Raw genomic sequence first — 14,628 nt, 5'->3', positions numbered from 1 at the left:
TGCGCTAACCAATCCATTCCCAAGATCACATCAAGCTCTTTGAGCCCTAAACAGACGAGGTTGGCAAAGAACTTCTGATCCTCGTAAACCAACGGACATTGTAAGCATGTCGTGCGTGTAACTAATTGATCAGTGGCAGGGGTTGTCACCACCAGATCGAAGGGTAAATCAGCAGTTAGCAATCCTAACTTTTTCACACACTCTTCAGCAATCTCAAGTATCACGACAATGATACTAATTTCAGACAATCCGACAGTCAAGCAAACATCTTAGCACACAAGTCTACCCAATCTCACCGCGAAGCTTTGAAAACATCTTTATCAAAAACAAAAACATCAACGAGTTCGGAAACTCGTAAGCCCAAAACCCTTAGTGCTCTGGTTTCTCAACCGAAGCTCTGATACCACAATGTAACGCCCCGATTTCTCGAGTGTTACACAGTAACTAATTAACCAATTTTCGTAAAGAGTTTTCGTCGATTCACTTATTAATCTTCAATTAATGACAAACCTTTCATTTTACGAAAACTCTTGAAACATAACCTTTCCAAAAACACGCGGAAGTAACCAACATCGTAAAACTTTTTAAATAACCAACTGTAAAGAGTACGAATCAAAGGCCTGAATGAAAATAAAGATTACATCAAAACTTGTTCATTCGAATTTAAGCAATAAAATTGTTCGATACCAACACTTCGGAAACTCTCAACCCCAACAGAAAACAAAAGACTCTCAACCCAAACCCTATTCCTTAGCCTCTTCCTCTGAAGTGTAGTCGTCCTCCGGTATTGGCACGTCACGTAGCATCAACTCCCAAGAATGAGTCATCGCCATTATCTTCACGACCATCTACCCCCCCCCCCCAAATAAACACATAGCAAACCAGCAGGGTCAGGTCCAACAAAAAGAATGATAATGACAAAATCAACAACAACATATATAATATAAGTACATTATATGTCTTTTATGGGAAGGAGTCAGTTACTAACGGAATCTCACTTCACACAACCCACCAAAACTTCCATGGCCATCTTCGTGCTTCCGCAGAGGCACGGTTATCACGGTGACCGCAGTCAACCAAATCACGTGGAGCCGCAATGATCCACAAAAGTTCACGGTGACCGCAGTCAACCAAATCACGTGAAGCCACACCGGCCCACAAGGTTCACGGGAGACCGCAGTCAACCCAAATAACTCTCTTGCGTGCAAGGTACCATCGTTCTCATGGACCATAGTCTACCTGACCTATGTCCAAATTATTCACATTTACTTGCAAGCGAGTTTATTACACTTTTCTCTTTGTTAAGTCTCTAAAGTCAATCCTAGAGTTTTATCATACTCTTTATACAACAACCTTCACAACACAACATTCACGGGTTACAAGGGAATTACGGCTAGGTGAGCGACCCTTGAACCATTAACTGAGAAAATAAATATAATCCACGTAAAGGAACGCAAGAACATTCACTCATACATAATATATTATCGCAACTTCAACATATTAACAGTAGAAACAACTTTCACAAAAATAGAGCCACAGAATGCATCTTTCAACCAAAAATCACGTATGATACCTTTCTAGAAAGATATTTTAAATATCTACAACTCTCTAGTGACACACTTGTTCATTTGATTCCTAGAGTTAGGTGATATTAGGCCTTAAAGCTAACTGTCCGGAACAGGAAAAACAGCAGGTGTGACAGTTACTAAACACGACCCCCAGATCACATTACTAAACCAAAAATTATGATTTTTATATGTCTGGAAAGATATTTCGAAAATCTACAACTTTCATTTTAATCACTTTTTCACTTGATGACCATAAAGAGGTAAAAAGAGGCTCTGAAGTCCGCTGTCCAGTACAGGAAACTGGCAGCGAAACTCCCATGCCTCTATGGTTTTCAAAAATAATTTTCCTTCCTTCCCCTTTGATCATGGCAATCTTGGTACAGCCCCCAACAACCAAAATATCCACTCAAAATTTCAGAACCAAACATTTAGCAAGGATCATGTTATAACAAGTGCAAAATAGCACAAAACTTAACAAATACCACGGCAACTCGCATAAAATCATAGATTCAGATCATAAACAACGTTTGAGGATCATATTCATGGCTTTTCAAGAGAAAAATTCAAGCAAGCAAGCATGTACAGGAAATCATGCAAAAACAGTCCAAAACTCAAGTTGTTTCTCATGGCAATTCATGGCATATTCCCTAAAGAACCTACCCATTCCTAGAACCAGCCCTTACCTCGGGTTTTGAATGAATTTAGATAGAAAGAAGCAGGATTTTGATGGAGAGAAGTGAAGAATAGAAAGAGCTTCCTCTGCTGTCCAAAATTCTCCTTCCTCCACGTGCTTCCTCTCCTTCTCGCGTTTCCTCTCCTTCCTTGCGGTTTTTCTCTCTTTCTCGTGTCTCCTCCTCCTCCTTGGTGGGCGGTGGTTGCTGGTGGTGCAAGGGTGACGAGTGGAGGCCTCTTAGGAGCAAGGGGAAGGGTTTAATTGGTACTAATCACTCTTTACTTCAGAAAAAAGTCAGAATCTTCCTCCCTTTTCCCTTTGCAAGGCTGCGGCATCACCACTAATGGGCTAGGATTTTCATAACCCTAGCTCCTTCCTTCTCATCCAAGTCACTTGGCCCACTTAGCCTCTTCTTAATCTCCTGATCATGACCTCATAAGTTCACTAACCGACCCAAATAACGCATTAACCAAGGCTTAAGCCCAAAGTTTTAAGTTAGAGCTCGTAAGGTCTGGGCAGCTGGACCTTTGCTCACTAAAACGGGGATATCTGAAGCTACCGATATCGGATTGACTCGAAACCACTTGGAGAATTTTCTAGATTTGAAGGGATACAACTCTCATGAAGGAAGTTTTCCCAAATAAAGTCGTTAAGACCCTCTAAAAATTCACACAAGTTGACAGTTCTAATCTGCCAGTTATCAAACATTAGCTAAAACTTCAATTTTATTCAAACTTTCATAAAATTGTTCCAAATTGAACTTAGGGCCTTACAATATAAGTGGTTAGTTTAGTTCTTTATCTTTATACTATTTTAATACAAATTGATTTTAGTATGACCTAAATTTATTTTGTTGTTTACATGATGGCTATTACATATTATAAGTTGATGAGTATCTGATGCAAAACTATTGTTGTCGATTCAAGGTTCGTTCAATTTCTTTTACCATTAAATAATTCTTTATTGATGACTTGATATAAACATAATGATGCCATATTTTATGATTTATCTTTCACAATCCTAATTTGTGTTACTATCACATTCTTTTTTCTAAGATTAATATGTGTTCTGAATGCTTTATTGGTGATTCATTATATCTATGATTTGTGTATTGTCTTCATGTTCATGAAGAATATGAAACAAGTTCCTGTTGTCTGGATCAAGCTTAGGTTAATTTACTGTGTGAAAACGAACTCGCATAATCACGTTCATGAAGAATCTTTTCTCTTTTTTTCATTCTAGTTATTATTGATTAGCCATCATTAAACCATCCTCTGATATGTTTTGCAGAATTTGAGATTTGGTTAAGCAATCTTTTTATTAGTTATTCAATTGTACGAATTTCAATTTATGCAACAAGGGTTTCAATTTAAGACTTTTTTTTCACTTTGCTCATCATTTCCGACTATTCAATTTCGTTTGTTGTTTATTATATATTTAATAATCAAGGTCTTGATTGATGTATCACATACAATAGACATATTTTCCGTGCAACGCACGGGTAAGAAACACTAGTTAAGTTAAATTAAACAAAATACTACTATGCAACGTATAAATTATTATTTATTAACATGAAATCTCTCATTTAATTAATAAATACATTATTATATTTTTATTTCATATGATTTTTTTTTTGAAAACGAAAGAATTATTATTAATAATGAATCAAGCCTAGACAATCAAGGCTCTTACAAGAGCATCTATACCCCCAAATAGGCTATCCAGCTCCCAAATAGACTCCTCCGCAAAAAGACTATAAACGTAACCTTAAAGGTGAGCCTCATTAAAAACCTTGCTAAGAACTAGCAAGGAAAAAGAGTAACACACCCTTAAGATAGCCACTTAAGCATCCCTATTACAAAATCACCACATAGGACGGAAGCTAAACCCACATAAAAGTGCCACACCATCCCTAAAAAAATTCAAAACCTAGCCGGAAAAAACCAAACATTAACATTAAATCAACATTAAAAATTTAAGTTATGAATAATAATAATAATAATAATTATTATGTAAAATCAAATAATTAACGGATTCCAAAATTAAATGATAAAATTTAATATTTATAATTAATAATTTGCATTGTGTCTTTTTGTATATTTTAACTTGTAATTGTATCACGCATTGAAACAATTAAACGGGTTGAAATTACTCAAAGTTAAATTTATATTTTATTTTTAATTCTTATTAAAATAATTAATCAATGATCCTAATTATATAAAATGAAATATTAATTAATTTCATAATTAATATTGACAAAATTAATGCAGATCATTAGGAATTTGAATTTGAATACTTATGTTAGTCTACGTGTAAAAGGAAAATCTTTACCTTATATTTGAGCAATATAAAATGAAATCAATAGTTATAACTAAGAGGATAAGCTTGCTGAATCATCCAAATCCTAATGTTTTGCGTGTTCAATTCCAGCTAGCCATTTATAAGATCGAATGAAAGGGTTGGGGTTACAGAACTTGGTCTTACATTCAAACTGGAAGCTTTGTATGAGAGTTTGTTGGGGAAGTTGTTCGGAATATATCCAAAGTTGAACTAAGGTTAGGTGCTCGTCACTATATACTTGATATGAGTAATTTTCTGAATTCTAATGGACACAAATCTTCTCTAGTGTGCATGTTTGGACTTACTTTAGTTGGTGCTTTGATTTCTGTTTCTGTAGTGTTGGCCAGGGTTACTTCGACGTAAAAAGCCATGGAAATTTCTCTCATTTTCTAAATCACAGTTGTACTCCTAATCTTTGTGTCAATAGTTAAGGTGATATGAAGTTTCCCTACATGATGTTGTATGCCATGAGAAACATACCTGAAGCCACAAAACTTAATTATAATTTCTACAACGGAAAACTTAATAAGGCTGACATAATTAGGTTCAACTATTCTTCACCGGAATGAAAATGAGAAATTTATATTTAAAGGTATATATGGTTTTACATGATTTCTTATCACGCTAGACGGTTATTGGCTCTTAACCATGGATAATGTTATTGTTGGATTATATCTTGATGCTTATATGAATATCATTTTAATGTATCATCTTGAGTTAACCTACACTTGAACTACCCGAATTTTCCAAACTCTTCAGTTAACTCATATCATCTGTTAATATGAAAATATTATACATGTCCAAATGATATTAATATAAGCATCAAGATATAATCCAACAATAACATTATCCTTATTAAGAGCCAATCACGGTCCAGCGGAACAAGAAATCATGTAAAGCCCTATATACCTTTAAATATAAATTTGTCATTTATATTCCGTTGAAGAATAGTTGAACCTAATTCTGTCAGCCATATTAAGTTTTTTGTTGTATAAATTATAATTAAGTTATGTGCCTTCAGGTATGTTTCTCATGGCATACAACATCATGTGGGGAAACTTCATATCACCTTCACTACTGACATAAAGATTGGGAGTACAACTGTGATTTAGAAAATGAGATACATTTCCATGCCTTTTTACGTCGATGTAACCCTGGCCAGCACTACGGAAATAAAAATCAAAGCTCCAATTAAATTAAGTCCAAACACACACACTAGAAAAGATTTATGTCCATTAGAATTCAGAAACTTACTCATATCAAGTATATTGTGACGAGTGTAACACCCCGTTTTTAATTAAAATAATGTTGGTATTTTATTTTAATTAATATTATATTGTATGGTGGTTTAATAGGTGATATAATAATACTTTAATGAAATAAAATATTTTTTTTGTGATGCTGGGTGTGTTTTATGAAATGGAAGAGAGTTAGGGGGTGAAAGTTAGGATTAAAAATAGAGACAAGGACTAGGAGAGATTTTAGGATTTTTAGTTTAGCCCTTGAGGAATTAGGTTTAGATGGTTTAATAAGGATGGGGAAGCAGCTAAAGAAAAAGAAAGAAGGTGAAAAAAAAAAAAAAGAAGAAGGCTGTGCGTGAAGTAGCAGGAAGAGAGGGAGAGCGGATCGGCTTCGGAGAATTCGATCGGGAACGGGGAGCTGCACTCAATCCAAAGGTAAGGGTGGGATTTTGAGTTTCTAATGGAATTATGGTGAATGATATTAGGGATTTGGGAGATGTAGAATTGTTGCTGTTAATGATGTTCTGGAAATCTGATTTGAAATCCATTGATTTTGGGATTTTCTTTTGTGTGATTGAACGGGGTGAGGGTAGAACCATAGTATGCTAGGAGTTTTGGGTTGAGGTTCCCTTTTGATTTTCTTTATGATCACGCACATAAGGACTGTTAGGTAGCATGCTTGTTAGGTTTTGTGTCTTGTTTGATGAGAAACAACTTTAATCACTTATTTTGGAACATAAAACGGACCGGTCATTTTCCTGGTATGAACCGTGACTTTCAAAGCCTTTTAGAGCCTGTTTAGATTGCTCGCATAATGTTGCGTTGAACTGAGAAAGTGTAGGCCTTTGAAAGAGCTTTCTGGAATATGGTACATAATTTTTGGTTGAGAGACGAGGTCTGTAAGTTCAGTTTAGTAAACCATGTTTTTCTGCGCTCTGTATCTGCTATCTCTGCTAGTGAACTTCAACGTGATTTTTCACCTTGTTAATGTGCCCAGAAAATTCTTTGATGAACTAGAAAGAGGTAGAGTTTTCTGTTAGCTTTTCAAATTGAGGTCATTTGTAATTTTTGAACAAGTAACGAATCCTGTAGGTTATCTCTACTGAAATATGTTTCTGCTGTGAGCGTAATTCCTGAACTGCTATATGATTTATGCACGGATTTGATGATGCTGTGCTGCTGTCCAAAATTTCCTGGGCTGGACAGTACACTTCGAGACCTGTTTTCGCCCAGTTAGAGTGCTCAAATGAAGACGTGATCCACTAAGAAATTGTAGGAATTTAAGTTAGCTTTCTAGGCATATAAAATACATGATTATTGGTTCAGTAACGAATTCAGGAGACCGCTTTTAGTGGCTGGTGTTCCTGCTGTTTTTCCAGATTACGGAAATTCTGATTGTTTTGAAAATATAATTAGATTTAGCTTACATTTTGTATGAAAGTTAATGTCTTTATGTGCCATGTATTAGCTATGAGGATGATGCATGTGGCTGAACACCTTTAGCATGAAATCCATAATTTATTTACCATATGTGATAGCTTCTTCCATGATTGTATGCTTAAGTGAGTTGTTTCATTGATCTGGTGCCAAAATTTCCTAAGATGTCAGGGTAATTGTATAGTTGATAAAAATGCATGTGTGTTGAATTGTGTTGTTTTAAGCGATGTTAGTGATGTAGTGATATAGGCGCAATGCCTCATGTTGAAGTGATGATTATGAGATGTATACGTCCTTTTGAGTCGCATAGCATCTGCATACTCTGTGATGACCTGTATTGGCGATTTGTGATGAAGGCTTATGCCTTGTGCCTCCAATAATTGGCAATTAGTGATGAGGGCTGAAGCCCTGTTGGTACCACATACATATGCATAGTCATTCTTGTGTTCGAATTGTATCCGAGTCGATGACGTTATTTGTGATTGTTTTAGTAACTGAGCTATATGAATATAAAAAGAAGTGGTGTGGCATTAATCTAGCATATTTATTGCCATTCTTATATTTATGATACTCGATATCTCACCCCTTCTGTTTGAATGTTACCCTTGTTGGTAACGTGCAGGTAATCAGGAGGAATAGTCTATAGCCTTTATTTCGAGTTGGAGTCCTTGCTCTGATACGTAGCACTCGGGGGGAAATGGACGCTTGTTTTCCTTCTGTTATAATTTGAATTAAGTTGTTATTTGAGAAGTTGTTTCTGTTTTAAGTTGTGGGCAAGATACTATGTTTTCTTTAAGTTTTAAAGACATTGGATTCGCTGCATAACTATTTGTCAAAGTGAACTAGTTCAAAGGCTAATTAACTGTCACAAGAGCATTTAAGTTTATTTATGAGTTCATCTCAAAGTTTATGTGCTATGTATCTGTTACAAGAGCATTATGTTAATGTTTTAAGTGATTATGTAATGCCTCATGAGTGTTAAAATTTTTATCACTCTGATATTTGCAATACATATGCCGTTTAGAATTGGGGTGTTACAACGAGCACCTAACCTTAGTTCAACTTTGGATATATTCCGATCAACTTCCCGAACCAACCCTCAGACAAAGCTTCCAGTTTAAATGTAAGACCAAGTTCTGTAACTCCTACCCTTTCTTTCGATCTTATAAATAGCTAGTTGGAATTGAACACACAAAACGTTAGGATTTGGATGATACATCAAGCTTATCCTCTTAGTCATTACTATGATTTCATTTTATATTATTCAAATTCTAAGGTAAAGATTTTTCTTTTACACGTAGCCTAACATAATCATTCAAATTCAACCCTCACTTTCACAAACATCTCTAAGCAACTTGATTAATATCATTCTCTTCTGGATTTGGCAGATCAGCATAAGCCGCAACCACAGAGCATATTGAGAATGAACTAGCTCAAGGCTTAGAAACTACTAACAAAACTAAGAACATGAAAAATAAAACGAAGAACAAAAGAGGGAGATAGCTCACACAGAAGAGAGGAGACGAGAGCTCTTGGATGTGAAGAATGAAGAGGTGAAGCTCTATATTTATAGTAGAAGGCTAGGGGTAGAGCATTTATGGTGGGAAAGAAAGAGAAAACTTTACCCCTATGCTCTAGAAGCATCCACGGCCAGCCCAAGCCCAAGGGGGTGAAAATACAAAAAAAATTACTTTGATTAATTGCTCAAAACTCCCCATTTAATTGTGATTTGATCCCTTATTTAATTGACATTAAAACCATCATCTTTAAGTGTTCAAATCTGAATCCTTAGGGTTTAAAATCCGAAATAAAAACCCCCCTCAAGATCTTGAAAGTTCAAATCCAAGTCCCCCATTAAAGCCAATTAAGAGAGAAAACTTCCAAAAATACTTTGCCAAGCCAAGAAAGGAAATTACTTGCACAAGTCTCATTTTTCTTCTCCCCAAGCCTTTGGCCGCCCACCACCTTCTCATGGTCGGATTTTCTTTCAAAAATTTTAAAAATAATAATTTAAATAAAAACCAAAAAATAATTAATGCATTAATTACACAATTCATAAACTTACCCATGTCATGTATATAGTGATGAACACATAACCTTAATTCAACTTTGAATATATTCAGATCAACTTCCCCAACAAACTCACTTACAAAGCTACCAGCTTGAATGTAAGACCAAGTTCTGTAACCCCTACCCTATCTTTCGATCTTATAAATAGTTAGCTGGAATTGAACACGCAATAGCATAGGATTTGGATGATTCATCAAGCTTATCCTCTAAGTCATTAATATTTATTTCATTTTATATTATTCAAATTCTAAGTAATGATTTTCCTTTTACACATAGACTAACATAATTATTCAAATTCATAATTATCTGCATTAATTTTTTCCATTTTAGTTATGAAATTTTTAATTAATGAATTTTATATAAATATGACCATTGATAATTTCATTGCATAAGAACTAAAAATAAAAAATTAAACCTTAAGTAATTTTAACCCATTTAATTGTTTCAATGTGTGATACAATCAATATATTATTATATTAGAAAAGAACATCTTGTATCACACTGATTTAGTGAGGTGTTAACTCCAGATTAATTCTCATAAGAAAATTTCCACGTGTCATTCCATTAGATAACTTCACTTCTGTTGACACGTGTAAAAGATATTTAATCTATAAAAAAATTATATATTTTCTTATTTTAACTTATAAATTTAAACTTGATATCCAATTAACTAAAAAAAGATTCCAAGTGGCTGTGTTGCTTTCTATGATTGCTTTAACAAGAAGTTTTTGAGAAAATATAAGTGGTTAGTTTAGTTCTTTATCTTTATACTATTTTAATACAAATTGATTTTAGTATGACCTAAATTTATTTTGTTGTTTACATGATGGCTATTACATATTATAAGTTGATGAGTATCTGATGCAAAATTATTGTTGTCGATTCAAGGTTCGTTCAATTTCTTTTACCATTAAATAATTCTTTATTGATGACTTGATATAAACATAATGATGCCAAACTTTATGATTTATCTTTCACAATCCTAATTTGTGTTACTATCACATTCTTTTTTCTAAGATTAATATGTGTTCTGAATGCTTTATTGGTGATTCATTATATCTATGATTTGTGTATTGTCTTCATGTTCATGAAGAATATGAAACAAGTTCCTGTTGTCTGGATCAAGCTTAGGTTAATTTACTGTGTGAAAACGAATTCGCATAATCACATTCATGAAGAATCTTTTCTCTTTTTTTTCATTCTAGTTATTATTGATTAGCCATCATTAAACCATCCTCTGATATGTTTTGCAGAATTTAAGATTTGGTTAAGCAATCTTTTTATTAGTTATTCAATTGTACGAATTTCAATCTATGCAACAAGGGTTTCAATTTAAGACTTTTTGTTCACTTTGCTCATCATTTCCGACTATTCAATTTCATTTGTTGTTTATTATATATTTAATAATCAAGGTCTTGATTGATGTATCAAATACAATAGACATATTTCTCGTGCAACGCACGGGTAAGAAACACTAGTTAAGTTAAATTAAACAAAATACTACTATGCAACGTATTAATTATTATTTATTAACATGAAATCTCTCATTTAATTAATAAATACATTATTATATTTTTATTTCATATGATTTTTTTTTTGAAAACGAAAGAATTATTATTAATAATGAATCAAGCCTAGACAATCAAGGCTCTTACAAGAGCATCTATACCCCCAAATAGGCTATCCAGCTCCCAAATAGACTCTTCCGCAAAAAGACTATAAACGTAACCTTATAGGTGAGCCTCATTAAAAACCTTGCTAAGAACTAGCAAGGAAAAAGGGTACCACACCCTTAAGATAGCCACTTAAGCATCCCTATTACAAAATCACCACATAGGACGGTGTAAGATCAAGTTTTGATCGAGTAGTACAACTCTATGTTTTGATGATTACAAGTTAACATTTTAGTATGCACAATTTTGATACTCTAACGTATTTTTCTGAGTGTGCTATTTACAGGCTCTGACCTTAATATTATCCCACACAAATCAGAAGCACAGTGCTTAAAGAGTGACCTAAGCAACGCTTTCGCAATCTCTATGTTCAGTCTGAACAGTAGAAAAGCTTCAGAAGATCTGAAGTATATCATGCTCTGATGTGGACTCAGTCACTTGAAGTTCTGAAGATCCTGACATTCTGACAACCCAGACACTCTGAAGGTTCAGATGTTCTGACGGTGTAAGAGACTCTGAAGATCCAGAAGCTGAAAAGTGGAGACTCTGAAGTCCAGAAGCAAGATGGCTCTGAAGACCAAGTACTTCGCTCTGAGTTCAGAATCAGAAGATACAATGGTCAGAGGATCCATGCTTCCCTCTGACTCTGATCAATGAGCTTCACAAGTTCCAACACGAAGCCTTCCTCTGATCAGAAGTCTACTAGGTTTAAGGTCAAGTCACTATCCAAAGTACAAAAGCAAATGTACTACAATGACGACCTACCTAACATTCTCAGCCCTCCAACGGTAGCATTTCCATGCAGCGTTCAAACCCTAATCCTTGGAGTATAAATAGAGGCTGAAGATTGAAGAATGCGGTTGGAAGAATCTCATACGCGCAAGCTATATTCAAACTATCTAAGCATTCTTTCATCTTGAATTCATTGTGTTTACTACAAGCTTTTCAGAAGCATATTCTTTGTAAACATTCATTCTTAAACAGTTGTTAAGTTTACCTTTAGGAGATCAATGTTGATCGGATCCTAGAGAAGACTAAGAGAGTGAATCTTAGTGTGAGCTAAGTCAGTGTATTGTTAGTCACTTGTAGGTTTCAAGTGCAGTTGTAACATTTACCTGATTAGTGGATTGCCTTCGTTCTAAGAAGGAAGAAATCACCTTAACGGGTGGACTGGATTAGCTTGAGTGATTCATCAAGTGAACCAGGATAAAATCCTTGTGTGCTTTCCTATCTCTTATCTCAAGCACTTTATTTGTTCACGAAAGATTTGATAAAATCTTAAGGTGGAAGTTTTATTCTGAAAACGTTATTCAAACCCCCCCTTTCTACCGTTTTTCATACCTTCAGACGGAAGCTAAACCCACATAAAAGTGCCACACCATCCCTAAAAAATTCAAAACCCTAGCCAGAAAAAACCAAACAGCAACATTAAATCAACATTAAAAATTTAAGTTATGAATAATAATAATTATAATTATTATTATATAAAATAAAATAATTAACGGATTCCAAAATTAAATGATAAAATTTAATATTTATAATTAATAATATGCATTGTGTCTTTTTGTATATTTTAACTTGTAATGGTATCACGCATTGAAACAATTAAATGGGTTGAAATTGCTCAAAGTTAAATTTATATTTTATTTTTAATTCTTATTAAAATAATTAATCAATGATCCTAATTATATAAAATGCAATATTAATTAATTCCATAATTAATATTGACAAAATTAATGCTGATCATTATGAATTTGAATTTGAATACTTATGTTAGTCAACGTGTAAAAGGAAAATCTTTACCTTATATTTGAGCAATATCAAATGAAATCAATAGTGATAACTAAGAGGATAAGCTTGTTGAATCATCCAAATCCTAATGTTTTGCGTGTTCAATTCCAGCTAGCCATTTATAAGATCGAATGAAAGGGTTGGGGTTACAGAACTTGGTCTTACATTGAAACTGGAAGCTTTGTATGAGAGTTTGTTGGGGAAGTTGTTCGGAATATATCCAAAGTTGAACTAAGGTTAGGTGCTCGTCACTATATACCTGATATGAGTAATTTTCTGAATTCTAATGGACACAAATCTTCTCTAGTGTGCGTGTTTGGACTTACTTTAGTTGGTGCTTTGATTTCAGTTTCTGTAGTGTTGGCCAGGGTTACTTCGACGTAAAAAGCCATGGAAATTTCTCTCATTTTCTAAATCACAGTTGTACTCCTAATCTTTGTGTCAATAGTGAAGGTGATATGAAGTTTCCCTACATGATGTTGTATGCCATGAGAAACATACCTGAAGCCACAAAACTTAATTATAATTTCTACAACGGAAAACTTAATAAGGCTGACATAATTAGGTTCAACTATTCTTCACCGGAATGAAGATGAGAAATTTATATTTAAAGGTATATATGGTTTTACATGATTTCTTATCACGCTAGACGGTTATTGGCTCTTAACCATGGATAATGTTATTGTTGGATTATATCTTGATGCTTATATGAATATCATTTTGACATGTATCATCTTGAGTTAACCTACACTTGAACTACCTGAATTTTCCAAACTCTTCAGTTAACTCATATCATTTGTTAATATGAAAATATTATACATGTCAAAATGATATTAATATAAGCATCAAGATATAATCCAACAATAACATTATCCTTATTAAGAGCCAATCACGGTCCAGCGGAACAAGAAATCATGTAAAACCCTATATACCTTTAAATATAAATTTGTCATTTATATTCCGTTGAAGAATAGTTGAACCTAATTCTTTCAGCCATATTAAATTTTTTGTTGTAGAAATTATAATTAAGTTATGTGCCTTCAGGTATGTTTCTCATGCCATGCAACATCATGTGGGGAAACTTCATATCACCATCACTACTGACATAAAGATTGGGAGTACAACTGTGATTTAGAAAATGAGATACATTTCCATGCCTTTTTACGTCGGTGTAACCCTTGCCAGCACTACGGAAATAAAAATCAAAGCTCCAACTAAATTAAGTCCAAACACACACACTAGAGAAGATTTATGTCCATTAGAATTCAGAAACTTACTCATATCAAGTATATAGTGACGAGCACCTAACCTTAGTTCAACTTTGGATATATTCCGATCAATTTCCCGAACCAACTCTCAGACAAAGCTTCCAGTTTGAATGTAAGACCAAGTTATGTAACTCCTACCCTTTCTTTCGATCTTATAAATAGCTAGCTGGAATTGAACACACAAAACGTTAGGATTTGGATGATACATCAAGCTTATCCTCTTAGTCATTACTATGATTTCATTTTATATTATTCAAATTCTAAGGTAAAGATTTTTCTTTTACACGTAGCCTGACATAATCATTCAAATTCAACCCTCACTTTCACAAACATCTCTAAGCAACTTGATTAATATCATTCTCTTCTGGATTTGGCAGATCAGCATAAGCCGCAACCACAGAGCATATTGAGAATGACCTTGCTCAAGGCTTAGAAACTACTAACAAAACTAAGAACATGAAAAATAAAATGAAGAACAAGAGAGGGAGATAGCTCACACAGAAGAGAGGAGAGGAGAGCTCTTGGATGTGAAGAATGAAGAGGTGAAGCTCTCTATTAATAGTAGAA

The 14,628-nt window shown here is 34.1% G+C and overlaps 1 long non-coding RNA gene across 1 annotated transcript; it reads right to left on the bottom strand.

Annotated features, from left to right (window-relative positions):
• Window positions 1-606: 606 nt before the first annotated feature.
• LOC130725490 (uncharacterized) lies at window positions 607-2,754 on the bottom strand. Its single transcript, XR_009014603.1, has 2 exons — window positions 2,252-2,754; window positions 607-848 (listed from the first exon to the last, which is right to left on the bottom strand). It is a non-coding gene; the product is annotated as an uncharacterized LOC130725490 (long non-coding RNA).
• Window positions 2,755-14,628: the final 11,874 nt, after the last annotated feature.

The sequence above is a fragment of the Lotus japonicus genome, chromosome 6 (genome assembly GCF_012489685.1).
Source record: "Lotus japonicus ecotype B-129 chromosome 6, LjGifu_v1.2".
In the NCBI taxonomy this organism is placed as follows: domain Eukaryota; kingdom Viridiplantae; phylum Streptophyta; class Magnoliopsida; order Fabales; family Fabaceae; genus Lotus; species Lotus japonicus.
The sequence above is the reverse complement of the archived record's forward strand: the minus strand, read 5'-3'. Positions and strand labels throughout refer to the sequence as shown.